Source organism: Dermacentor variabilis, chromosome 7 (assembly GCF_050947875.1).
Source record: "Dermacentor variabilis isolate Ectoservices chromosome 7, ASM5094787v1, whole genome shotgun sequence".
NCBI classification, from domain to species: domain Eukaryota; kingdom Metazoa; phylum Arthropoda; class Arachnida; order Ixodida; family Ixodidae; genus Dermacentor; species Dermacentor variabilis.
In genome coordinates this window covers 80,303,379-80,329,185 of record NC_134574.1, presented here as the reverse complement: position 1 = coordinate 80,329,185, position 25,807 = coordinate 80,303,379, and the positions used below count along the sequence as shown (strand labels likewise).

Genomic DNA, 25,807 nt, shown 5'->3' with positions numbered 1-25,807 from the left:
AGTGGGGGAATATGGCATAGGCACTAGGAATAGCAGGGGAGAGTTATTAGTAGAGTTTGCGGAACAGAATAATATGCGGGTAATGAATGCCTTCTTCCGAAAGCGGCATAGCCGAAAGTGGACGTGGAGGAGCCTGAACTGCGAGACTAGAAAGGAAATAGACTTCATACTCTGCGCGAACCCTGGCATCATACAAGATGTAGACGTGCTCGGCAAGGTACGCTGCAGTGACCATAGGATGGTAAGAACTCGAATTAGCCTAGACTTGAGGAGGGAACGGAAGAAACTGGTACACAAGAAGCCAATCAATGAGTTAGTGGTAAGAGGGAAACTAGAGGAATTCCGGATCAAGCTACAGAACAGGTATTCGGCTTTAACTCAGGAAGAGGACCTTAGTCTTGAAGCAATGAACGACTATCTCATGGGCATCATTAAGGAGTGCGCAATAGAAGTCGGTGGTAACGCCGTTAGACAGGAAACCAGTAAGCTATCGCAGGAGACGAAAGATCTGATCAAGAAACGCCAATGTATGAAAGCCTCGAACCCTACAGCTAGAATATAACTGGCAGAACTTTCTAAGTTAATCAACAAGCGTAAGACAGCGGACATCAGGAACTATAATATGGATAGAATTGAACAGGCTCTCAGGAACGGAGGCAGCCTAAAAACAGTGAAGAAGAAACTAGGAATAGGCAAGAATCAGATGTATGCGTTAAGAGACAAAGCCGGCAATATCATTACTAATATGGACGAGATAGTTCAAGTGGCTGAGGAGTTCTATAGAGATTTATATAGTACCAGTGGCACCCACGACGATAATGGAAGAGAGAATAGTCTAGAGGAATTCGAAATCCCACAGGTAACGCCGGAAGAAGTAAAGAAAGCCTTTGGAGATATGCAAAGGGGGAAGGCAGCTAGGGAGGATCAGGTAACAGCAGATTTGTTGAAGGATGGTGGGCAGATTGTTCTACAGGAACCGGCCACCCTGTATACGCAATGCCTCATGACTTCGAGCGTACCGGAATCTTGGAAAAACGCTAACATATTCCTAATCCATAAGAAAGGGGACGCCAAAGGCTTGAAAAATTATAGACCGATCAGCTTACTGTCCGTTGCCTACAAAGTATTTACTAAGGTAATTGCAAATAGATTCAGGAACACCTTAGACTTCCGTCAACCAAAGGGCCTGGCAGTATTCCGTAAAGGCTACTAAACAATAGACCATATTCACACTATCAATCAGGTGATAGAAAAATGTGCGGAATATAACCAACCTTTATATATAACTTTCACTGATTAAGAGAAAGTGTTTGATTCAGGCGAAACCTCAGCCGTCATGGAGATATTGCGGAATCAGGGTGTAGACGAGCCGTATGTAAAAATACTGAGATATATATAGCGGCTCCACAGCCACCGTAGCCCTCCATAAAGAAAGCAACAAAATCCCAATAAAGAAAGTCGTCAGGTAGGGAGATACGATCTCTCCGATGCTATTCACAGCTTGTTTACAGGTGGTATTCAGGGACCTGGATTGGGAAGAATTGGGGATAAGAGTTAATGGAGAACACGCCGGCAATATCATTACTAATACTTGCGTAACTTGCGGTTCGCTGATGATATTGCCTCGCTTAGTAACTCAGGGGACCAACTGCAATGCATGCTCACTGACCTGGAGAGGCAAATCCGAAGGGTGGGTTTAAAAATTAATCTGCAGAAAACTAAAGTAATGTTTAACAGTCTCGGAAGAGAACAGCAGTTTACGATAGGTAGTGAGGCACTGGAAGTGCTAAGGGAATACGTCTACTTAGGACAGGTAGTGACTGCGGATCCGGATCATGAGACTGAAATAATCAGAAGAATAACAATGGGCTGGGGTGCGTTTGGCAGGCATTCTCAGATCATGAACAGCAGGTTGCCATTATCCTTCAAGAGGAAAGTTTATAACAGCTGTGTCTTACCAGTACTCACGTACGGGGCAAAAACCTGGAGGCTTACAAAAAGGGTTCTACTTAAATTGAGGACGACGCAACGAGCTATGGAACGAAGAATGGTAGGTGTAACGTTAAGGGATAAGAAAATGGCAGATTGGGTGAGGTAACAAACGCGAGTTAATGATATCTTAGTTGAAATCAAGAAAAAGAAATGGGGGGCATGGGCGGGACACGTAATGAGGAGGGAAGATAACCGATGGTCATTAAGAGTTACGGAATGGATTCCAAGAGAAGGGAAGCATAGCAGAGGGCGGCAGAAAGTTAGGTGGGCGGATGAGATTAAGAAGTTTGCAGGGACAACATGGCCACAATTAGTACATGGCCGGGGTAGTTGGAGAAGTATGGGAGAGGCCTTTGCCCTGCAGTGGGCGTAACTAGGCTGATGATGATGATGATGATGATGATGAGAACGTTTTTGTTACACGTCGCATAAAGTAATACCAATTCAGCAAATTTGTTTTATTCAGCTGAAGTGTAATTCATACTTACGGTTAAATGAGTTGAACAATCGGTGAATGACATAAAAGTTGGACAATGCTATCGCAGCACGCAGCAAACTTAGTGGTTCACAAAAGTGGCTTCTGGTTTTGTTCTGCTCGCAGGTCAACCGGAGTTTGCGTATGAGCGCCTTTTGTATCAAGCGGCGGACAGCAGCTGTGGTGTTTTTTCGGTTGCCCTGAACGAAGCTTGTACGTATTACCATGCGGTCTGTACTAGCAGCTACACACTTAGGAAAATGCCGCGATACCGCTGTAGGGCTGGGCGCAAATGGGGGATGGACAGTTTATAGACAAGTGTGTTTAGGAGACATTTTAAATGTCAAAAAGGATTTGAGTTAAACTGTCTATGAAAACTGATAAGTGATTAACAAATACAGATGGGACATTGAAACCAATGCACTAAACCATTTAGAAAACACTCGTGCGCACGTGAATAAATCTGTTTATTCGACTCCACAGTAATACTTATCCCGCCAGTATGTTGTCATTTTTTTCAAGCAAATCGTCAAGCTCAAATACAAACTGAACGATAACCTCAAAAACATATTGGGAACAAAGGATCCGTACGGTTCTTGAAACGTCATTTTGTTTTGACTTTGTGGTCAGTGACCAATTTCTTTCATGACAAATAATTTACTTGACGAAACGGTATTTTCAACAATGAAAAACCAATTCTAGCGTTTGTTGTGACTGTCACACTGAATAACCACAAGAAAAATAATACAAGCATTCTTATATTACCCGTACGCACTTCACATTTCACTTCCTTCCCACTGCAGTGACTATGGAACTCGGGCCAACAGTGGGATTTTGTGTACTAAGAGTTTCTAGAAGTAGCAATGTCACTTACTAGTCCAGTGTTTTTTCTTGCTTTCTGGTGCAACAAATCAGTAACAGTGTACGTTGTAATATATAAGTATCGTTTTTGCCTATACATTGTGCTTTGTTTAGCTTCACAAAAACATTTAAACATTACATATGGCAGATAGCACGAATGTAATCCTTGATCTGAATTACTCAATGAGGCGGCCATTACATCTAGAAGAAATAAAAATGTTCATTTGAATAATTATAATAATTACATTAATTAACTCTTATTTAGTCACATTACGCCACATATTTTGATGTATGAATTACAGCGGCTGAGTTCGCATGGGGCATCCACTTGGAATGAATTCTCTGGAAAGTACTCGTTCCCAGGTAATAATTTTCAAAGGGTACGACGAAGTGCATAGGCGTTCCAATTACTTTTCAAAGAAACCGCTGTTTTGTGCATTGAAGCACATAAGTAACTGGAACACCAATGCATTTCGACGGGCACTTTGACAAATAATATGTCAGAACTTGCGCTGTCCAGCGAATTCGTTCCAAGTGGATACGCCGTGCGAAATGAGCGGCTACAATTCGTAGATATAAATATGTGGCGCAAAGCAATTATTTAAAAATGTAATTAGCTTATCTACATTAATTATTTAGTTGAACACTTTGATTTCTCGGAGGTGTAATGGCCACCTCATCGAGTTATTTAGATCAAGGGTTACAATTGTGCTTTCAGCCATAGGCAATCTTTAAATATTTTCGCGCAGCTAAAAAAAACATCCTGTATAAGCTGTTCTGCTATGCTTCAAATATACCTGTGTAGATGATGACGGAGTTTCTGCGTCCATATTTGTTGATGTGTACTCAGATGGCTCTATTTATTTATTTTAAAAAATCTTGTATATGACTAGTGGTGTACTTAAGCGGTGCGGCCATTTGCCATATTTGCTGCTCCTTGTCCCGCATCCATTAATTTTCATTTTCATTTTGTCCCTGATAAATTTTTATACTGATATGCCGTGCTAATTCTTCACACTCTGTTAGTTCTTAAAGATATAGCCTTATTTGCAACCCATATTTCTTCTGATATGTATCATGCGTCTCAAATAAACTTTTGTTCTTTGTAAGATGAAGTCACTTTATTGCGATATCCATTATAGGGACACTCCAGGCGAATTTTCATTCTCGCCATCAGCGTCGCCGTGAGGTCCCCCATAAAGTCCAAGTACGATCAGATCCTATTACTCCCCCGCGCACCGTATCCGGTGGGTTTGAGGAAATCCGTGCGAGTGTCAACTGAGAAGGATGGTGGTTTGTTTCACACCGTCTTCTCGTGTCCCCATTGCTAGAGGTCACGTGACAAAGCGCGAGCAAGGCAGGCTCCGAAGGGCGATATGTGACGCGCGGTAACGTGACCAAGCACTCACTGAGGAGGGAGGAGGGGCAGGTGAGTGCGCATCCAATCATCTAGCAAGGCCGTGGAGTCACCTGGCTGTCCACGTGGTTGAGCGCGCACACCGCCCGCATGCCAGCGTGCAGAGACTAGGCGAGCCGAGACGGCCGGTGGCTCATAGTACGCTGTCTTCGCGCCCCCCTAGTGCTGGGAGTCGTGTGAACTCAAGTTTCTGAGACCCATGGAGTAGAGAGCCGGCAGAAGCGCTGCTCATCTCTGTTTGCCCTCTTCGTCAAGCCACTGGTGTAACAACGAGTGTTCGCGGTCATCGAATGAGGTGAGGTCATGTTTGCCGGTGCACGCGTGACACCACGGTTGTTAATTTGATTAGTAAGCGAACGTTTACGGCAATCTATGCAGCGAATAATTTACGAAGCTTACTTCGCGTTGTTGTCTAATACCTTGATACCAGTATGAATGTTTCACCTTCCTAGAAAAACTGCGACTTGTCTTGTCCACTCCATTTGTAAAATCTCATATATGGGGCGGCGATGTACTTTAGATAAATAAGTAAATTATGATTGTTTATAGTATTATATATTAAAATATTGAAGTTGACTAGAGTGTGAACACAGACATATTATATTCTGGTTCAGATAAAGAAGTGTAGGTCGCCCTATCCTTTGATGCATTGACATAATAAAAGGTGGTTTGCTCTACTAATCGAAGAAGGAGTGCACAGTGGCGGCATCGCAACTAGGGGTGGTAAGAAAATATTTGAAATTCGCAGACATAGGGCTGAGTCTAAAGCATAAGACACAGGTAATTCCAGATCGCAGGCCGACACCTTCGTCCGAGGGTGCACATACATAGGCTAACGATGAGTTTTGATAGGTTTCGTTCGCTGGCGTTCTCTTGTAGAATGGATTAAAATTAGTAGGTAACGCAATTTTAGATTACCAGTCCTTCATTCTTTCATATGGTTATCCGCGCGTGCAACCACCCGATTCCTGGCCCTTCTCCGATTAGGAGTGGGGGGCCATTTTTTGAACCACGAACGTGATTATTATTATTATTATTATTATTATTATTATTATTATTATTATTATTATTATTATTATTATTATTATTATTATTATTATTGTTATTATTATTATTATTGTTATTATTATTATTATTATTATTGTTGTTGTTGTCTCAACTGACAGTCCACAACAACATTAAGCACATGTTTGAGCTGCAGTGATAAAAGGTACTACAAGGCTATCGAGGGAGCCCTCTGTTCCAGTGCTCATAAAGCACCAGCCCAGACTTTAGCTATAGTAAGATATGCCATGTTGAAGAAATAGGTGTCACCTGATTTACAAGCTTCATACTGAACCGAGTGAGCTGCATAATACTTCTGCTTGATTGTGAAATGGAAATACGCTTGAAATAACTTATTACAATCACTAATATAAAAATGAGTGGACCTGCGGCGCATTCTGCATTGCCCTGTGAACGTTAAATTGTAGGGTCTTTTTTAAAATTTTGGTGGTAGAACGAAGGGCATTCGGCGATTAGGCTTGGGAAAGTTATCTTGGAAGGATAACAAAGATTCAGAATTTGTATGCAACAGCAGGTAGTTTCTATACTAACGTTGGTGAACTTTGAAGAAAACACTTGCTTTAACAGTAGTCATCAAACCGTCGGCAGTGTAAAGAAAAGATGCTCATTGTTGCATTGGCAAGGTTTCTTACGCTATCCACTTTCCCTTTAGTTTTGTACTTTGATGCTTTTTTACGCTTTTGTCCGATCTCCGTCCTCTCCCCGAGTAGTCGGTAAGTGACATATTTTGTGTTCATCTTTGTTGTCGGTTGTTAGTCGATTAGTTTGCTGCCAAGATCAGCGTTCTTTAGCAAGATTTGCTTTGAGCTTGAAAGGGCTGGAAACGAGACCATTAATTATCTAATGCCCCGGTTCATACCATAAAAACCTGCATATAATACGGACCCGCATATAACTGGAGGAGAGATTCGGGGATAGCGAAAAGAAAGAAAACAAACAAAAATGTTTCCTCTGCGTATAATGCAAGCATAGTACACGTAAAAGGAGCGGATTAATCGAGGGGCCCGATTTATTATATTAGTGATTTCATAAGAAGCCAACAAACACTGGCACCAAGGACAACACAGGGGAAATTACTTGTGCTTAATAAATGAAATGAACAAACCATAACTAATTGCAAATGAAAGTGGACAAAAAACAACTTTCCGCGGGTGGGGACCGAGCACACAAACTTCGCATTTCGCTTGCGATGCTCTACCAATTGAGCTACCGCGGCGCCGTTTCCCCATGTAGTTTCTTGGGTATTTGTGTTTCCCAGTAAAACCCTGAGGGTGTTAGCCAGCGCCACCACTCACAGACCTTGGCGGCGGACATGGAACGTCCTTTCTGCAGCAGGCGTCACGAGAACGTGATTTTTTTGAGGTGAAGGCGACTGGTCACTAAAACCACACATGCTACCTGAAGGCATCAATGTTGCCGGATTCGAGACCCTCGTTATGTAATAAACGAGAAAGTAGGAGATTAACCGAGGGGCCCAATTTTTTTTATTAGTGATATCATTAGAAGCCAACAAACACTGACACCAAGGACAATATAGGGGAAATTACTTGTGCTTAATAAATGAAATAAAAAAACGAGAAATTATTGCAAATGAAAGTGGATGAAAAAAACAACTCGAAATGCGAAGACTGTGGGTTCGGTCCCCACCTGAGGCAAGTTGTTTTTTCATCTGATGCGGCCTGTAGTCAGCCGCATAAAAAGCATCCTCTTTCTCGGCTCACCGTCGTGATCTTTTTCCCGCACCCACAGCGTGCGGAGTGCATCTGTGAAGAATGGCGAGGCCGTGGGCTCGATGGTGGGAAGCTTTTGTGAAGTTGCGCTTCCATGGTGGAAGCGAAAAGGGAATTGATATTTTCATTTTTTAGAAAGCATTGGTCCTTGCCCATGAAATGTTTCCAAGGAGCACCACCACAGCACAATGCCTTGCAAACAACGGTGGACACTATTTGTAGCCCCCTTGCTGAGATTAGTTGCTATTAACACTGGAGATGTCACTCAGCTTACTGCCACACTAGGCAATAGGCGGAGTGTTGAGCCCTACGCTATTCAACCTAGCGCTCGTTGGCCTAGTCAGATGCTTGCTCAATTAACACAGTTCGTGTATCAATATATGCCGACGACATTTGCATTTGGACTCTGCTATAACACGACTGCAGGTACGAGCACGGCTACAAAAGGCAGCTACGTTAACATCACAGTACTGGCGAAACAGAACTTAGAGCTGGCTTCAGAGAAATGCTGCCTTGTTACATTCACTCGGAAGGCAATGAAGCGTTACACTGTAAATTTCAATGGGCAGGCAGTTGCAAATGTACGGAAACACCGCTTTTTAGGGGTAATTATTGACCGCGACCTTTCATGGAGCCCGCATGTTTCATACCTTAAGAAGAGATTATTGTCAATTATACATCGCCTCAAATTTCTCGGCGGGAAGTCATGGGGCACTTCGGTGCGGCCAATTCTGCAGCTTTACAAGGCATTGTTTCTCGGTTTCGCAAGATACAGCCTGCCTGTGCTTGGTAGCACCTGCAAAAAAAAAACAACAACCTGCGTGTACTCCAGGGACTATAAGCTCAAGCCCTAAGGACGTGTCTCGGTCTTCCGAGGTGTGCGTCTACAGCGGCAACGATTGTCATAGCTCTAGATCACCAAATATCAACGTATTTGGCAACCGACGCTCTCAGGGCGAATATTCGGCACGTTGCCCGATTACCTTCTCACCATCTTGCCGCTCTACCCGCAGAAAGGCCACACACAACTTTCAGTCGTTTAATTGATGCCAATCGTACCTCACTGCCATCGAACTACATGCCTGCAGCAAGACCATCCTCAACTTTATGGTACCTGCACAGACCTGAAATATGCCTATCCCATGAATCATGAAGAAAACCAACATGCCGTCGTCTGCCTTTAAGCAGGCCACATTAGAAATTTTACATGAGGTGCACAGTGGCCGCGTACACGTTTACATTGATGGCTCAGTCACATCTGCAAGTGCAGCTGCCGCTGTGGTGGTGCCAAGACGATCCGTCAAAATACAACTAAAATCGTCACATGTATCATCAACGACAGCTGCTGAACTGGTAGCCCTGCGTGTGGCTCTTCATTTCATTCAGGAGGAACCACCCCACGCATAGTCAGTCTTCTGTGATTCCAAGGCAGCCCTACAGAGTATACTCTCACCACTGCTCCATGGATCACATGAACAGCTCGTCACAGAGATCAAAGAAGTCCACCATTGACTAGTTGATGAAGGACACGATATAATATATCAGTGGTTGCCTAGTCACTGTGGCATACATGGCAATGATCGAGCACACGCAACTGCCCGATCAGCCCATGACGGCGTCAACTGCATTGCCATTCATCTTTCGAGAGCCGACGCAGCGAAATAACTTTCCGCACTTCCGCGTGACCTAACGTTAGCTCAATAGAATTCATCCGATTTCACAAGTGCACGCCTTCATACCCTGGACCCTAATTTACAGCTCCGTATTCCACCTGAGCTTCCACGACGTGACTGCACCCTTCTAGTTCGTCTATGGCTTGGAGTAGCATTTTCAAATGCCTACTTCTTCCTTATCGGAATGGCCAGCAGCCCACTTTGTGACTTCTGCGGGTGCAATGAAACAATCGAGCATCTTCTTTGGCAGTGCTCTTGTTTTAACCCACAAAGAGCGGTCCTCTCCGCCACCCTAGACAAACTGAACAAGCGTCCAATGTCAAAAAACAAGATCCCTGGAAACTGGCCTACGCGAACATCAGCGCGATCTGCTATGAAGGCGCTGCTGCGATACTTGAAAAACACGGGACTTTCTGACAAATTGTGACTGTAAACTGTGAGACGTAGGACTGTACGGCGACACTGCGTAAGCCTAGAAACGCCTTTTCGGGCTGCGTTACAGTGCCCTTAGAAACAGTTCGTGTGCACGTGCGTGTGTGTGTTTAGGTTTTTCTTTTCCTTTTTTACCCTTTTCTCTCTCACCTATTGCATCACCTTGCCCCTCCCCCCGTACACGGTAGCCAACCGGAGATCATCTCGGGTTAACCTCCCTGTCTTTCCTTTGCCTTTCTCTCTCTCTCTCTCTCTCTCTCTATATATATATATATATATATATATATTGCCGGTAGCATACGTACTAAAATGCCTTAAAATTTATAGCGCAAAGCTTCTATAACGATTCTGATGCTATGGGAAAAGGTAGGGGTCAACATGCGAGAAAGCTAGCGTGCTTTTTTCTAACGCGCTGCAAGAAGACACGAGAACATAAATAGCTATAGGCGCAGTGGGAAATGCACAGCCAAAGGGGCAGGATCGTCTTACACGGTCACGAGCTTGGCAAACTCGCAGGTGTCCCAAAGTGGTGAAATCACACAGCTGCGCGACGAAAGCCAAGTGCGCACGAGCTGCAGCGGCTGGCAGCATGTGCAGCTGGACTGGAACGAATACACAAGGAGGAAGCGCATGGAGCCCGTATTTACAAGCTATGTGTAAAGTGCGAGGCATCAGAGAAGACGGAAGAGTGCCTTCCAATGCAATGAAGACTTCACCTTGAGAACAACGCGGGTATCTCTTTGTTACCACTACGTGCGTATGCGTCGGCATATCACCCTCCTTATTCTAAACATGACGCAAAAGAAAAAGTAGACACCGTGTCGTAGTAGCATGCATAGAGTTGTATGAGAAAATACAGAGAACCAATTTCTTTATAGAAGCAAGCAGTAATTTTTTCTTTTTTTTTTCATATCAATGTGGCGGTGACAGCGGTTTAAGATGTAGAGGGCTTCAATGACCAGATAAATATAAAAAGCGTTCACTGCTGGCAGTAAATTGCATTTCATGTCAAGTTTTTTAACAGCAGTCTGACGTTACAGCTGCTATTTACAGATTGCAGATCACAGCTGCTGCACGCCTGAAGTAAATAAAAGCTAGATAACGTTCGGATACTATCTCGACTTTGGTTTTAGTTCAAAGACTCGAATTCGCCATATTATAACCATTGTGTTTTCTCTCGTCTTCCCGGGGCAATCTTCTGCTGTCGCAGGGCTTTTAGGAAAGTTTCATACACCACAGACGATGTTGCACGAGTGTACACCATCGTATGCCAGTGTACACCAAAGATAGAAAGCACAGTAAACGAAAGAAAACAGCGCCCACATTCGTTGTTCCTTGACCTACAACTGCCTATCGCCTAGATTAGTAAGACGCGAGCAGGTCATGTTGTACCCTTTGTGGCTCGGAGTGGCATTTACTAACTGCTATGCTTTGATTGGAATAGAGCACAGCCCTAAATGCGACAACGTGTGCAGATGTGTCGAAAGATACACATACCTCCCTTGCGTTGCCCATGTTACCATGTAGAAAAGCTAGTACTGTGCGCTGCGATGAATAGGCTGGGCAGCCTTTCAGAATAAAAGCTAACATTTCTAGCTCGGTACTTCCAAAGTAACTCCGCACAGAACTCTGCTTTTCTCTCTCAATATCCCGTTTCTCTTTTGACACCACGCAGAGAAACCAATCTGAACGACCTCTGGTTAACCTGCCAGCCCTGATATACATCTTTTTTTTCTGTCTCTAACATTATATGTGTTAAATACAAGACAAATGTTTTTTGCTTGTAAACGCCTTTGCCTTTTTTGTGTCATTAACAGTGTAGGTGATTTCTTCAGCACATCACTAACAAAACTCCTGCCTCGTTTCTATTTGCAGATATGTGGCTCGAAATACGAGTGAGGAATTCTACTGTAGACAAGCCAGAAAAAACTTGCGCAGAAAGGTTCCGACACTACTTGCCAAAACTGAAGGGCAAGCGAAGGCTAGTATACAAGCATAAGTGTCAGCAAATCCTTCCCCAAATAAATGAATGATGTAAGAGGCACTGCAGGCGCGGGCTTCCAGTCAATTCACCTTTGCAGTAGTCATGTCGTCAGCAGGCGCTCTCTCGGCGACAAAATGCTACGAAATGCAATTTCTACTCGCTGATGTGTCGTGTTTTATTCAAGGTGCAGTGGGAGACTGACTGTGCTTTGACTCTATGAATGTTTTGAAGTATTCACTCTACGTCACGAATCTGCATCGCACCAAAAGTATATGTAAATTGATATTGCTCATAACTGCGCGAATTGGTGTGCCGCAATGTGGAAGAGAGGGACATACAGTCAAGTACTCATGACACAAACCGTTGGCATTGTCTTTCGTGAGCAGACCTCTTGATCGCCGTTCATTACTCGTTACGGTAGAATTTTCGGTCTCTTTACTGCGGCGCTTGCGTTAAGAGTGTTTCAAGGCTCTTACTGTCACGCGTATCCAACTGCCTGCCGGTGCGAACAACTTATCGGAACTCAGTAACCATGAGGACGCGATGGTTGCGGCTGTCGCGGAACGATGTGAATGACTGTCGCTGAGCGAAAATTGCACCATGTTTGGGAAGTTTGCCAAGCAGAACGTATATAAAGCAGAAGGAATTTTGATACCAGGCAAAGCAGTTCCTGTCGTCGCTTATGCGGTTGCCTTATGACATGGCCTAGAAAATTGTTCCGTAGCCTATGTGCGCTGGACATGCTTGTAACTAAATGTAACGGGAAATAACCGCTATCACAAAGGACGGATACCTCATTTAAGTTTATGGTTATGTTGCGATGATTTCAATTGCAAGTACATTAGAATGTGCTGTCGACTGGTCGCAGACCTATAGGCTGTTAAAGAAACAATTCTTAAAAGAATACAAGGTGACAGAATTGACAAAAAAGGATTTCTTACAATTTGAGGGCCCACAGTGGTTCAGAAAACAAACCAAACAATCATGACTCACATCTTCAGGATCTGTTACGTATTTAGTTCTGGAGCCAGCTGTCACATGCTAGAACAGCTGTCCACTTGAGTATATGAGGGTGAATTTATTCTAAAAGCCCGCACACTGCAAGGCCTAGAATTTACGGAAATGTTTACTACGTGTGCAAGAAGCTAGCACTGTGCATGTACCTCCGAAAAGTAGACGGGACATTTAAGCCGCAAAGCATGAGAGGTCGGCTATAACTATCACACACAAAATGCAACAATTGTATGTACTACGTTTCTAAGCACTACGTTTTGAAGAACTTATCGTTGATTAAAGGTATATGACGTCTCAATGTGTCATTGGTGCCATGAGAGAAGGTGAAGGGCCAAGCATGAAATTGCTTTACAGCAATCAGGTCCTTTTCTGCTGAAATCACTGAATGGAGGACGTGTCATCTGGTTTTGAGGTAAATTTATATTATATAGATAAATAAATAACAGCGATGTACGTGAGGTGGTCAAAGCGGTTAATCTTACCGGCCTCCCCGCGAAAGACTTGTTTACTGAGCAAAAAGGCTCAAAACATCGAGAATTAAGATTGTTTGAGTAATCTTACGATACATGTTGCTGTCTTTTGTTGAGTGTATACCCAAACAACCAGATATTGTTGCGGCATTTTAATGGGCAATGTTTGTGCCCTGGCTAGTTGGGAATCTATTTAGGAACAGCGGACGGAGGACGGAATGAACGAAAGAACGAAGTCAAACGCTGACTTCCAACTGAGAGAGTTTTTAGAAAAAAGTTAATTATAGGGTTGTGCGTGATAAAGCCATACTGTCCGAAAAGGCTGTTACTTTAAAGAAAATTTACAGAAATTTTCTGTACCGCAAAGGAAGTTTTCTGTGAGTGCTTTATTACAGAAACCTCTTAAAAGAAAATGCAGAAATTTTGGCTTCTTGATCTCTAGCCTCTAAATCGAGTTAAAACTAAAATCTAACCGTTTTATATTATTGGAACTGCATAAGGAAATATAAAACAAAAGTTTAAAATTCCTTTTCTTTTTATACACGCCGTTTTTTTTTTTTGCATATACCACGCAAGAAGCGCTGTTCGCTGTACCGATTTGGTGCCCCATATCATAATCAATATGGCTGATCTTAGAGTGACCGCATGTCGGCACTGCTCCGTTTCTGTTTTCCAAAATCGTAAGAGGTGAGCGGTTTTCTTTTCAAGTACATTACAAACAGTACACGATGTATTCTTTTTGTCAATACTTTCCGTGTGTTGATGACATAGAACAGGACTACAATGTAGGCCGAAAAGAAAGTTCAGGTGGACAGTGACAAAATTGAGCAACTACGTGTTCCGACATTTGAGGGTACGTTGTGCTTTGTGAGGTAACGTGGAATTCGCGTAATAAATTTAGCTTTAGTTTTTCGTTAGAACACACGTAAAGGTTGGCCAGTTGGCTTGCAAAAGTAATACTGTCTATTCCTGCCTTTTCAAAACGTACTTGTTCTTGCAGTAGTTGCGAGAAAAAAAAAGCATGCGTGAGCTCTCAACAAAGCTCACTTAGCGACCTTAGTTCTTAGCTATAATCAAGTGTTTAGTTCATTGAAGTGACCGAGAGTGAGACTTTTTTGTGTTGTGCAATATTTTATTTGCTTTGATGATGGCATATGAACCCGCCGCATGTGAGGGCACATGGTATGCGGTATTGATTTCGTTGCTTCGCTAGCTGCGGTTCGAGCGTATTAGTGCTTTACCATCGCGAAATGCGTTTGCCTCGACACTGACTAAATCGCTTCATTTCGAAAATAGTTAGCGGGAACACTGGACTGCGTGGCTTTGTGTACTATCTGAGTGTTTTAAAAGCACAGCGCGGAAGGGGTTAGTACTCGAGCCGTGAAGATATGCTTTCGCCATGCTCGTGGCCAAGCAGAATTGCTCGCTGGTGTCTGGTAACCTCACTTGCCGACTCAGACAAATAATAACAAAATGTACGAATGGTGGACTGCAAAAATCAGAAACAAATGGTCGAAATTTGCGTAAATTGAACTGGCAGCAACACATTTCGGAAAGAGGTAATAAAGTAACATCTGCCATTGTTTCGCGTATATGATACTGTACAGTTAACGTAATGTGTCGACCACTTTCAATTATCACGACTATTTTCTACCTGGTGCCATTCTGCTAGACATTGTTACGAGAACAGCTGACGTGTGACTTGTTTGCGACTGCGCATTTCGCGACCTGGCGCAAGGGCAACTGACGGTGGCAGCGCGGGAGGGACTTGCACTCGGCCAACAAGTGCGTACATTGCGCGCGCGACCGCACGCCGTATTTTGAAATATATCTGCACACGGCCGATGCCTTTGTGCGCGCTGTGTTCTCGCCAATCTTGCGCTGAACCGATAGATCGCACGAAGATCGCTTCGCTCGCTGCTGCTGCTGCGCTTGCTCATACCAGTCTTTTGACAGCGAGTGTCCGCGCTCATCGAGTGTGATGTGTTCACGTTTGCTTGTGCGCGCTGACACCATGGTTGACAATTCGGTTGGTAAGCGAATGTTTCTGAGTCGATACTGCCGATAAAACTAGTATCCTTATACCCCTGTCGCACGGGAAGATTTAATGTCATTCGAATCGAATGGCATTCGCACATAATCCTACTAATCGAGATTTACAAGGGAAAAGTTGATGTCCTTCGAATGGAATGAAATTTGCCGTCGTATGAGTTAGGGGAATTCATTGGCATTCGATTTTGAACCGAATGTATACTCTTTACCGCAGATAGACAACAGTGACACGCAATGCGAAAAAATAATACCTGCATCAGCAAAGTTAGAAGATATTATTTTAGAATTATACAGAGGAATAATTATTTTTGCCGCAATGATATTTTCACCACGGGCTGTGCTCAAACGCCATTACTCTTTGCATCAGGAGTCTGTTGCGGCGGTCGGCCATATTGGATGTGTTCATCGAAGTGCTTTTAGTTGTGAAGAATTGGCGTCAAAACGTTATCGCCTGTTTTAAAAGTACTCGCAAAAGTTTTTAAACGCGTTTAACAGGCACAAAATTTCTTTGAATTCCACAAATCTTGTTCCAGATCGTCATTGCTATAATTTGCGAATGCCATTATATTTTACTGTATAGCACCGCAAGAGACCGAATGGCATTCGATGCATCGAATGTCATTAAATCTTCCCGTGTGACAGGGGTATTACTTCTTATAGCTGTATACTAATTTTCTATCGCAATCTATGTTTCGCCTTTTGCGCGAAAGTGCGATTATTTTTTAGTTCCAAAAATGAAAATAAAACGCATGGAGCATATAATAATAATAATAATAATAATAATAATAATAATAATAATAATAATAATAATAATAATAATAATAATAATAATATACCTTTATTCATGAACACAAGTGGTACAATGTACCAAGGCATAAGGAAGAAAGTTGATAAAGAGAGCAACTTGAATGGTCCTAAAACCAGAAGATCAAAAAGGCAGCAGACAACAAGGAGCGATAAAAAAACAGGAAAAAAGAAAAAGAGAGGAAAGAGGAAGAAAGTAAAGAGAGAGTAACTTCATATAGCGTATAGGAACTCACCTAAACAAACTTGCTTCGCACATCACACAGCTTAGGAAAAACAAATATAGATATATAGAGACACACAACTCTTAAAAAAGTAAGATTAGGTAAATAGTCAAACCCAATTCTTGGGGCAATAGAAATTATACAGTTCTCTGCCAGAACAATTACGTACATCGATGGACGCAAATCTGAGATTATTCAGCAAAGTGGGGAGAGGGAAACAAGCCATCTGGTTACCATAAGTTGAACGCACATGCGGCACATGCCAGTATTGCGGGGACCTGGTGTTATAATATGGGATGTTGTTTTCTTATCTAGCCAGAGATGAAACGAGGCTTATGTTTTGTTTGGTTTCTTTTAGGTATCCAAGAGCAGGGCAGTAGTTAAAAATGTCACTGACTTTAATTACCTGAAGTTTCTTAAATAGGGGCTCAAATGGGTAGTCGTAGGGCATACCACTAATTACGCGAACAGTTTTCTTTTGTATTACAAGCAAACGGTTAATATTTGCGACAGATGTGGTGCCCCAAATAAGGCAGCAATAATGAAGTTGGCTCGCAAACAAAGCATTATAAATTAACATTTTAATCTTCCGAGGCACGTAGCGAATAGACATAACGTGTCCAGTAATGTAGGCGAGTTGGCCTGCAAGAAAATCAATGTGATCGCTCCAGCTGATATTTTCATCAAAAAAGACCCCGAGTGTTTTCACAGAAGGGAAGAGTTCAATTTTAGAAGGCCCTAACACCACTTCCCTACAGATACAGATATTCTTATTCTTCGCTTGAAATAAAACTGGCTTTGTTTTATCAGCGTTAATCTTGACACCATTTTCTAGAGACCATAAATATATTTTTTTCCAAACAAGAGTTACCCACTGATACTAGCTCCGGGGCATTATACGAAAACAGGACAGTAGCATCGTCGGCAGAGATTATAAATTTGGCATCGGGATCAATATTCACGAGATCATTGACGTAAGATTAAACAGAAGAGGCCCAAGGATACCGCCCCGGGGAACACCAGCCGTAACACAAGAAATTTTGGACGATTTGTTGTTAATGAACACATATTGGCATTTGTGCTGCAAGTACGACTGAAATAATTTTAAGGCGACACCGCGGATACCGTAGTAGGTAAGTTTATTTAATAATAGTTCATGACTGACTTAGTCGAATGTCCCACTAAAGTAAATAAATACTCCTGAAGTAAGCTAGCGGTACTCGAAATCTTGTGAAATATATTCTTTCTGCTAAAGAAGTCGATCTGCGTTTGCGAAAAGCATATTGCGAATCAGGAGGTTTTTAGTTTCAAGGAAGTTAGAAACACGGCTAAAAATTATTTTTTTCTAAAGCTTTCCAAAAGATCGGGAGTATAGATATTGGCTTGTAGTTGGCCATCGCTATTTTATCACCTTTCTTCAGTAAAGCTAAGACTTTTGCAGTTTGCATTTTACGTGGAAAGACACCACTAGCGAGTGATAGATTATAAATATGCGTTAACACTGGGGCAATTACATCGAGAACATATTTAACATGTTTCATCTGCAAGTTACCTATATCGCCCGTGCTACTGTCCTGTAAACTTGAAAAAATACAGATAAGTTCACTTTCATCAGTCGGCTGGAGAAAAACGGTGTCATGAGGCGTAGCTTTAATATGACGGCAAGCACTGATATTTGTGGGTAACCTACTAATTTTGGTGAAAAAATAATTGAAAACATCAGGTAATATTTCAGCGCTAATATCAACCCCGTCTTTCTTAATAATAACAGGGACTCGGGCATCAGGTGAACGACCGAGTGGCAAATTGACCTTCTTCCATACTTTCCTACTATCGCTCGAACAGGACTCGATATATTCATTATTATAGCGAATCTTAGCAAGTCGCAACTGCTTATTAAGTTTATTACGGTATCTGTTAAACGTGTTTAGATCTGCCAGGTCACGGGACAAGATAAACTTGTTATATAGCCTATTTTTCTCTTTGATTTCTTGAAATAGTTCTGCCGTAATCCACGGTTTTCTTATCTTTGAGGAGCGCTTTGTTTTAGTGCGAGTTGGAAAATGGCGGTCGTGGAGCACACAAAAAATGCCCAAGAAAGCTTCATACGCGAAGTTAGCACAGTTTGAAAAATGAAACTCCAGTCAATATGTCGCAGTTCATCACGAAACTTCTGCATTCGCAATGGTGTAATTAGCCGGGTGGAAAATTCTTACAAGATTTCAATTTCACGGTTCACACTGAAAAGAATTGGCATGTGATCACTGAAAACAGAACAGACACCAGCTTTTGTACTACGCTGAGAGAAATTTGTAATAAATAAATCAATACAGGTGGCTGTGTGGCCAGTCACTCTTGTCAACGCCGAGATAACATTTGAAAAACTGTAGGAATGTAACAAGAGCTTAAAGTCACGACACAAGGGGGTTAATGCAAGTAGGTCAGTATTAAAGGCGCCACCCCAAAATAACTTCATAGGGATTATTAGAGATATAAGTAAAGAAGTTTTCAAGGAACAGAAAAAAACGCTGAATCTTACCATCAGGCGGCCTATACCGTACAGTAACCAATAGATTTGAGCATGTAACTGAAAGGACCTCATAATCTCAGGTCACAGTACAGAAATCTTCTACACGCTGCACTACTAATTCGTTTCGAACCAGAATACTAACTCCACCGTCACGTGTAATCGTCCTCGACTGCATGAAGCATCTGTAGTTCGGAGTTTGCCAAACGGCCGAGTTTTGGTGCTACCACGTTTCTGACGACATGATAAAGTCGAAAGAGAGGCTTAGACTGCCAATAAATGCGTCGAGTCCCTCCTGCTTATTGCAAGCAGACTGAAAATTGAAATGAATGCATTTTATACCATTTCTGTGTGTAGGCCCAAAGAAGTTAAACAAGTCAGAATAACACACGCAGTCAGCACAAGACCTGGTTGACGCATACAAATACAGTCACTGGGAATTCAGCAAACAAGTTTGGCAAAGTCACTGGGGCATTTTATCAAGTGTGCGCGACCGCTCTCTTCTTTTCGGACGAAAATTTTGACACTTCGGTGCCACGCATGCGTAGCAAAAATCGTGCTCATGCGCCCACGCTTTAGCCAACTTCAGCAGGGCCTTGTTTTGCATAATTAGGTTTTCCATCATGTGCGCGCCGTTCTTAACAGTTGGCAAATCCTTACGTTTATCGAGCCATTGATCCCTAGTCGATTGATTCGAGAAGCGGACGAGGATTACGGAATCTTATCTGAGCTAGAGGGCAGCCGGTGGATTGCAGATACGCTTTGCTCAGTTGATGGTGAGAGCTGAAGTTTGGACGCAATAGCGTTAACCCCAGACTATAAACATTCCCTGTGTTTCTTGTGGATGCCGTGAAGTTCAATGTTCAGTTTCCTGCTGTTGTATTCCAGGTCATTAACCGCACAAAACCTTTTTTAGTTCCGCACAGGCACCGATTTCCTCAAGTGTGGATACTCCGCTTTTAAGGTTCTTAATTGCACCATTGTGCCTCGTAACGCCAGAAAAAATGGTGTCGTATTTCTTGGCCATCATGCTCAGGGATTCTTCCATGTCTTGAACGGCTTTCTTGAGAGAAATCAGTTCATCAAGTTTTTGGTTGACGTGAAGTAGCACGGTGGCAATAGTAGAATCACCGCTCTCTTTGCGAGTTGAGCCGCCTGCTTTGCATTGTGTACGGCAATCCTGACACTTCCACTGCTCTTTTTTTCTCTGCTCCCTTTGACTTGAACGTGGATTCGGAAATCCCTGAACATGAGCCTAAGTCATAGGTCCCAAGACATTCGCAACAAGACATTGAGCGTTCATCAGCAGTGAAGTTCACGTTACATGTAGTGCATATGGTATCTTGCAACGATGCCATGGTGTCACAAGCGTACGCAAAAAAAAAGCCGGAATAACACGAATATCACGAACACAGAGTAACAAATGCATGATGGCAGCAGCAGCAGCAGCGAAAGCGCTCTTCAGAAAATAGAGCTCGGGTTTACGGAATAGGGTTGTGGCACCAACCTGAAAAATGGAAGCGGCGTCCGTGAGAGACGAGTTCACGTCCAGCTGCTGCTGCTGCCAAATGACTCGTTTCACTGTGAGGCCGCCGATTTTATGGCCCAAGGTGGCGCCGAGATCCTGGTGACGTCGTAGGCCAGTCAATTTCACGCCTGGCGTGGATGCGTCTGGGCTTGCGCAGAGCAGCAGAATACTGGCTGGTGGGGATGGAGGCACGATGATCAGGAAATCATGACAAGCCCCAGGAAAGCCAGGACAACAGGCGCTGAAATAGCAGCAGGTAGCTGCTGGAATGTAAAGAAGCGGAGTTCGTGAGAGACGAGTTCCCGTCCAGTTGCTGCTGCTGCCAGATAGCATAATTCGCCCTGTTGATATGAATTACACGAACAAGTGGACTTTACTTCAGCGAAAGATTGCAATGTTTAGTTTGCTAATTAAACGATTCACTCAATAACTTCCTAAGTCTTCTATTTGAAGCTTATCTACAGATTCCGAAAATCAGGCCAAGAAGTAATCAAGTCGTCGCATCACTTCTGCACTGATAGGCTTAAATTCCGCAATTTCAACATATGCCTTCAAGTGAATAGTAAGATTAGTTTGTAAGAGTTATAAAAGAGGAAGTCGTGAGAAATGTGCATATTCTTTTTTGATATCACGCTCTAACTGTCTGCATGGTTTAAAAATGTTTCAACCATAGTTTTACAAACGGTATGTTAATGTTGTTCTGAATAGGTGATATGCATAAAAAAGCAACAAAACGAAAGATATAGTGGTAGGGGGGTAGGAAGGAAGGGAGGAAAAAGTGGAGAAGGAAAGGTAGGGAGGTTAACCAGTTTAGCTTAACCGGTTTGCTACCCTACACATGGGAGAGGGATGGGGGAGATTAAAGATGGGGAAGGGGGAGAGGGAGAGAGAGCACATAGCACAGCACACACACATCGACCGTTGGAGTCCAACAATCTGGCTTGGTACGTGACATCACTCTCACAGCCGCTTGTCTAATCCAGTCTCTTTCAAAAACCGAAGTAGTCCCTTTGTCGCCTTCACCTGCGATGTCTTCTGTCGGCGGCATGTGAAAATCGTGTCGAGGGACAATGGTCTACTGTCAAGGTGAGCTAGAACAGATTCCAGGGACTGTCGCTGAACATTATATTCAGGACAGTCGCACAGAATATGTTCCAGCGTCTCCTCGCAAAGACAGGCAGTACAGAGAGCGTTGTCGGCCATTCCAATGCGGAAGGAGTAAGATTTCGTGAAAGCCCCCCTAGCCATAAGCGATAAAGCAGAGTCGCCTCTCTTCGGCGGAGTCCAGTTGGCATATAGAGATGCACCAACGAGGGCAGATGGTATTGACGGTTGCTCTGGTTGGTCTGGCTGTTTGGTGTGCACCATAGAGATAGCGTGATCTCCTGTGCAAGCACTCGAAGTCTGCTAGCTGCGTCGGATCGTGAAAGCGGTATGACCTCTTCTTGTGCGTCTTCAAGAGCTGCCCGAGCGGCATTATCGACATCTTCGTTTCCAGTGACGCCGCAGTGACTTAGCAGCCACTGAAACGTCACGTGGTGTCCTTTCTCTTGTGATGTATGGAGTAGGCACCTAATATCGAATACGAGCTGTTCGAATGGCCCGCGACGCAGAGCTGATTGTACAGATTGTAGGGCTGCCCTTGAGTCGCTGAAGATTGACCATTGTCGAGGTGGCTCCCGATTGACGAAACGAAGTGCAGCGCGAAGAGCAGCTAGTTCAGCAGATGTCGATGATGTTGGGTGGTCAGTCCTAAAGCTGATGGTAATAGCTTTTGCTGGGACAACCACAGCACCGGACGAACACTGCATGTTTGTGGAACCATCAGTATAAATGTGTTCACTGTCCGCGTACCTCTCGTGCAGAAGAAGCAGAGACAGTTGTTTCAGCACAGGCGACGACAGTTCAGACTTTTTCCCGATCCCTGGTACACTGAGATGGACTGTGGGGCTGATAAGACACCAAGGGAGTATCGATGGTTTAGATGCAGCGGTGAAGCCCGATGGAAGTTTGTCGTTGTATTTGATGATAGTTGTAGAGAATGATGATTGGTGCCTGTCTGAAGGTAGTGCTGCAAGGTGGTGATAGGTGGCACGTGCAAAATGTCTGATGTGCGTCCTCAGGGCTTCCACCGTAATGTGAGTTCGCATTGGGTGGTCCCGAGCAATCGCAAGCGTTGCCTCTGTTGACGTGCATCTGGGCAAACCAAGGCAGACTCTGAGTGCTTGAGCTTGTGTTGCCTGCAGAACACGAATATTTGTCTTGCAGGTGTTGGTCAGTACAGGTAGACTATATCTTAGAAAACCGAGAAAGAGAGCTCTGTAGAGTTTAAGCATTGCGTCTACTGACATCCCCCACGTCTTTCCTGTCAAGTATTTAAACACCTGGGAAGTTGCTGTCAGGCGCCGTTTCATGTAGGCCACGTGCGGGCTCCAACAGAGGTCTCGGTCAATAATTACGCCAAGGAATCTGTGGGTTCGGATATAGGAAATGGTCCGCCCATTGATTGAGATGATATAAGGCGTCATCGGTTTGCGAGTAAATGCTACTAGTGCGCATTTTTCTGGTGATATGCTGAGACCCTGTTTACACAAGTAGTTCGCTGTCAAAGTGGCCGCTCGTTGAAGTCGCACACGTATCTGAGGACGTGTGACTGCCGAAGTCCAGACACAGATGTCGTCAGCGTATATTGAAATTTTGATGGTAGTTGGCAAGTATTCAGCAAGTCCAACAAGAGCGAGGTTGAATAGCGTCGGGCTGAGAGCACCGCCTTGAGGTAATTATACTTGTAGCTTACCCGCTGCGCGCTAGGGCGCGCCCTAAAGAACCCTAATAAAGTTTTTCATCCGTTAACCCGGTGGAGACCAATCTGAGATCTTTCTTTGTCTTCACTGACTGCTGTTCCTTTAAGATGAAGCAATCGTCATTCTGTATGTGTCGCCTTTTGTATGTTTAACTGTACTTAATTAAGGAAACCACAGACGCCTCAATTAACCCGAAGTTCACACATCCTCTAATTTAATGCATATTGGCAATATTAAACTGAAGCTTGTCAGTTCGATATTCTGGATAGACTTCTACATTTTTGAAACAAACAGCAGCCACCAACATGGAGTTGTGTATGCACTGTGTGTATGTTGCGTGTATGTGTATCGTGTGCGTGCTCATGTGTGCGTTGCGTTCGTGTTGTGTGTGTGTGTGTGTGTGTGTGTGTGTGTGTGTGTGTGTGTGTGTGTTGCGTGTGGGGGAAAGAGCAAGTGCATTTTGTCCCATGGTGAGGGCTGCTTGCTTCAAAGTGGATACGGTGCTACTGACTGGCCACGTACTAATAATTAGCAATTACATGAAACGAAATAGTCGTTTGGCTGAAATAAACATTATTTATACGTGGCCGCCCACACGGTACTCACATACGCACACACTGCAGGACTTTGTTGACCACTCTACCAAAAAAAAAACGTCTTTTGCTAAATCGCTTGACTATAGTCAGTACAATAATGCTACTGCCATATATATCTGCCATATCTGCCATATCTGCCAATGCTACTGCCATATATGCGCTAATAATGCTACTGCCATATAAGCACCACTGTTGTTTTCAGGTCAGTCGCAGCATGACACCCTGAGCGAGGAACCAAGGTCCCGCGCCCAAGCAAGCAGCACGGCCTTGCACCAAATGTCTCCATAATCAGGTGTCTTCACGCTGGGATTCAAATCAAGTCTTTATCTACGTAATGCCAAGGCCACCTTGAATTTTTTTCAGGCACATAATGGTTTAATATTTAACTTGGTTCTCTTGCACTGTAGTAAGAAGCTCGCGTTTTCAGTGCTGTTTTCATGTGGCTTACTTAGCCATCAGTCTTTCTTGTTTTAAAATAAAACACTTCTCTATTTTTGTACGAAACAAACTGTAGCCAGGCTCTTTTTAGGATCACTTACCTTAGTGTTAGCGCTGCATGCTCTTTGTCACGCGTGACTCCATAAAATATTTGGTTCCTTGGTTTATCGAAAAAAAGAAACACCCGCCGCTTTGGCTAAGTAGCTATAGTGTTGCGCTGCTAAGCATGGAGGTCGCGGGATCGAATCACGGCCACGGCGGCCGCATTTCGATGGGGGCGAAATGCAAAAACACTCGTTTACTCAGATTTCGGTGCGCGTTAAAGAACACCAGATGGTCCAAATTTCCGGAGTCCCCCACTACTGCGTGCCTCATAACCCGATCGTGGGTTTGGCAAGTAAAACCCCATCAATTTCTTAAAGCGAAGCTTGTATTGGGCTTACAAGTGGCGTTGTAGTCAAGCAAAAAAAAAAAAAGCCGGTTGCTTCCAGAGTAGAGCGGCTATGGTAAAGGGCAGCTTGATGAGATTTCTGCGCCGGCTTCGTTTCCGTTAAGTTGAATCTCGGAAAACGGGAAGACGCCCACGCGTTGTGCGTTCCTCCAAGTAACAGGCAGCGTTCGACGAGCGGCGGTGAAAACTCACCCATGAAAGGGCTCGCCGTCGGCGGACCGGTCCAGGCATTAGAGTTGCCTTCTCTTTAACTACCCTTAATTACCCTTAAGCTTCCTTCTTGTTGTGCATGCAGCATTGCGGCCACAAGTCTTGCACAGCCTACATGATGATCAGAGAGCCAGGCACCTCGGGTTTTCCCGTGCGCTCACAAGGATTCATGACAGGTACTATCGGCCACGCCCAACGGCCGACATCGCCCATGACGTCAAGGCATTCTGAGAATGTCCGCGTCGCAAGACACCACGAACAAGGCGAGCAGCTTTGCTACAGCCCATCGACCCTCTTTCGAGGATTCTAACAAATCGAAATTGAAAAATTGGGGCTATTTACCACGTCGGCATCTGGGAATAGGTGGATCGTTGTGGCTCCCGACTACCTCACTCGTTACGGTGAAACGAAAGCCCTGCCTAAAGGCAGTGCGGCAGAAGGGCGACTTTGATCGGCGACAATATCCTGCAACGACAAGGTGCCCCGGAAGCGCTCATCACCGACAGAGGAACGGCTTTTACAGCGGAGCTTACCCGAGCGATTCTGCAAACTCAGCAGAACAAGCCACAGGATGATAACTGCCTTCCACCCGTAGACAAATGGCCTTACGAACCGGCGGAACCAGGCTCTCGCCAGCATGTTGGCAGTATACGCCGACGCCGAACACAAAACGTTGGATGCCGCCCTTCCATACGTAAACTTCGCTTATAACATGGGGGTGCAAGAAACAACGCACATGGTGCCGTTCAACCTGGTTTACGGAAGGAACCCGGTGACGAGGCTAAACGCCATGCTACCGCTCGTCACCGACGATGAAAATCGCGACGTCGCCACCTATCCTCAGCGCACCGATGAAGCTCGGCAGCTTTCCCACCTGCGTGCCAGTACCCAGCAGAGGGCGGACAGCCAGCACTACTATCTTCGACGAAGCTATGTGTAGTACGAGCCCGGCTACCGTTTCCGGGTTTTGACCCAAGCACACCGAGAAGAACTTAGTGAGAATCTTTTGCGGCACTATTGTGGACCCTACAAGATCATCCGACGAATTTGCGCGCTGGAC

General features: G+C 44.1%; 1 protein-coding gene across 1 annotated transcript in view; it reads left to right on the top strand.

The window, feature by feature from the left end:
* Positions 1–11,789, top strand: part of LOC142588718 (uncharacterized) — a 68,082-nt gene extending 56,293 nt beyond the window's left edge. The window contains exons 10-12 of the mRNA XM_075700533.1: positions 2,594–2,680; positions 10,162–10,398; positions 11,521–11,789. The gene's annotated coding sequence lies outside the window, so the exon portion shown is untranslated. The remainder of the gene's footprint in view (positions 1–2,593; positions 2,681–10,161; positions 10,399–11,520) is intronic.
* Positions 11,790–25,807: the final 14,018 nt, after the last annotated feature.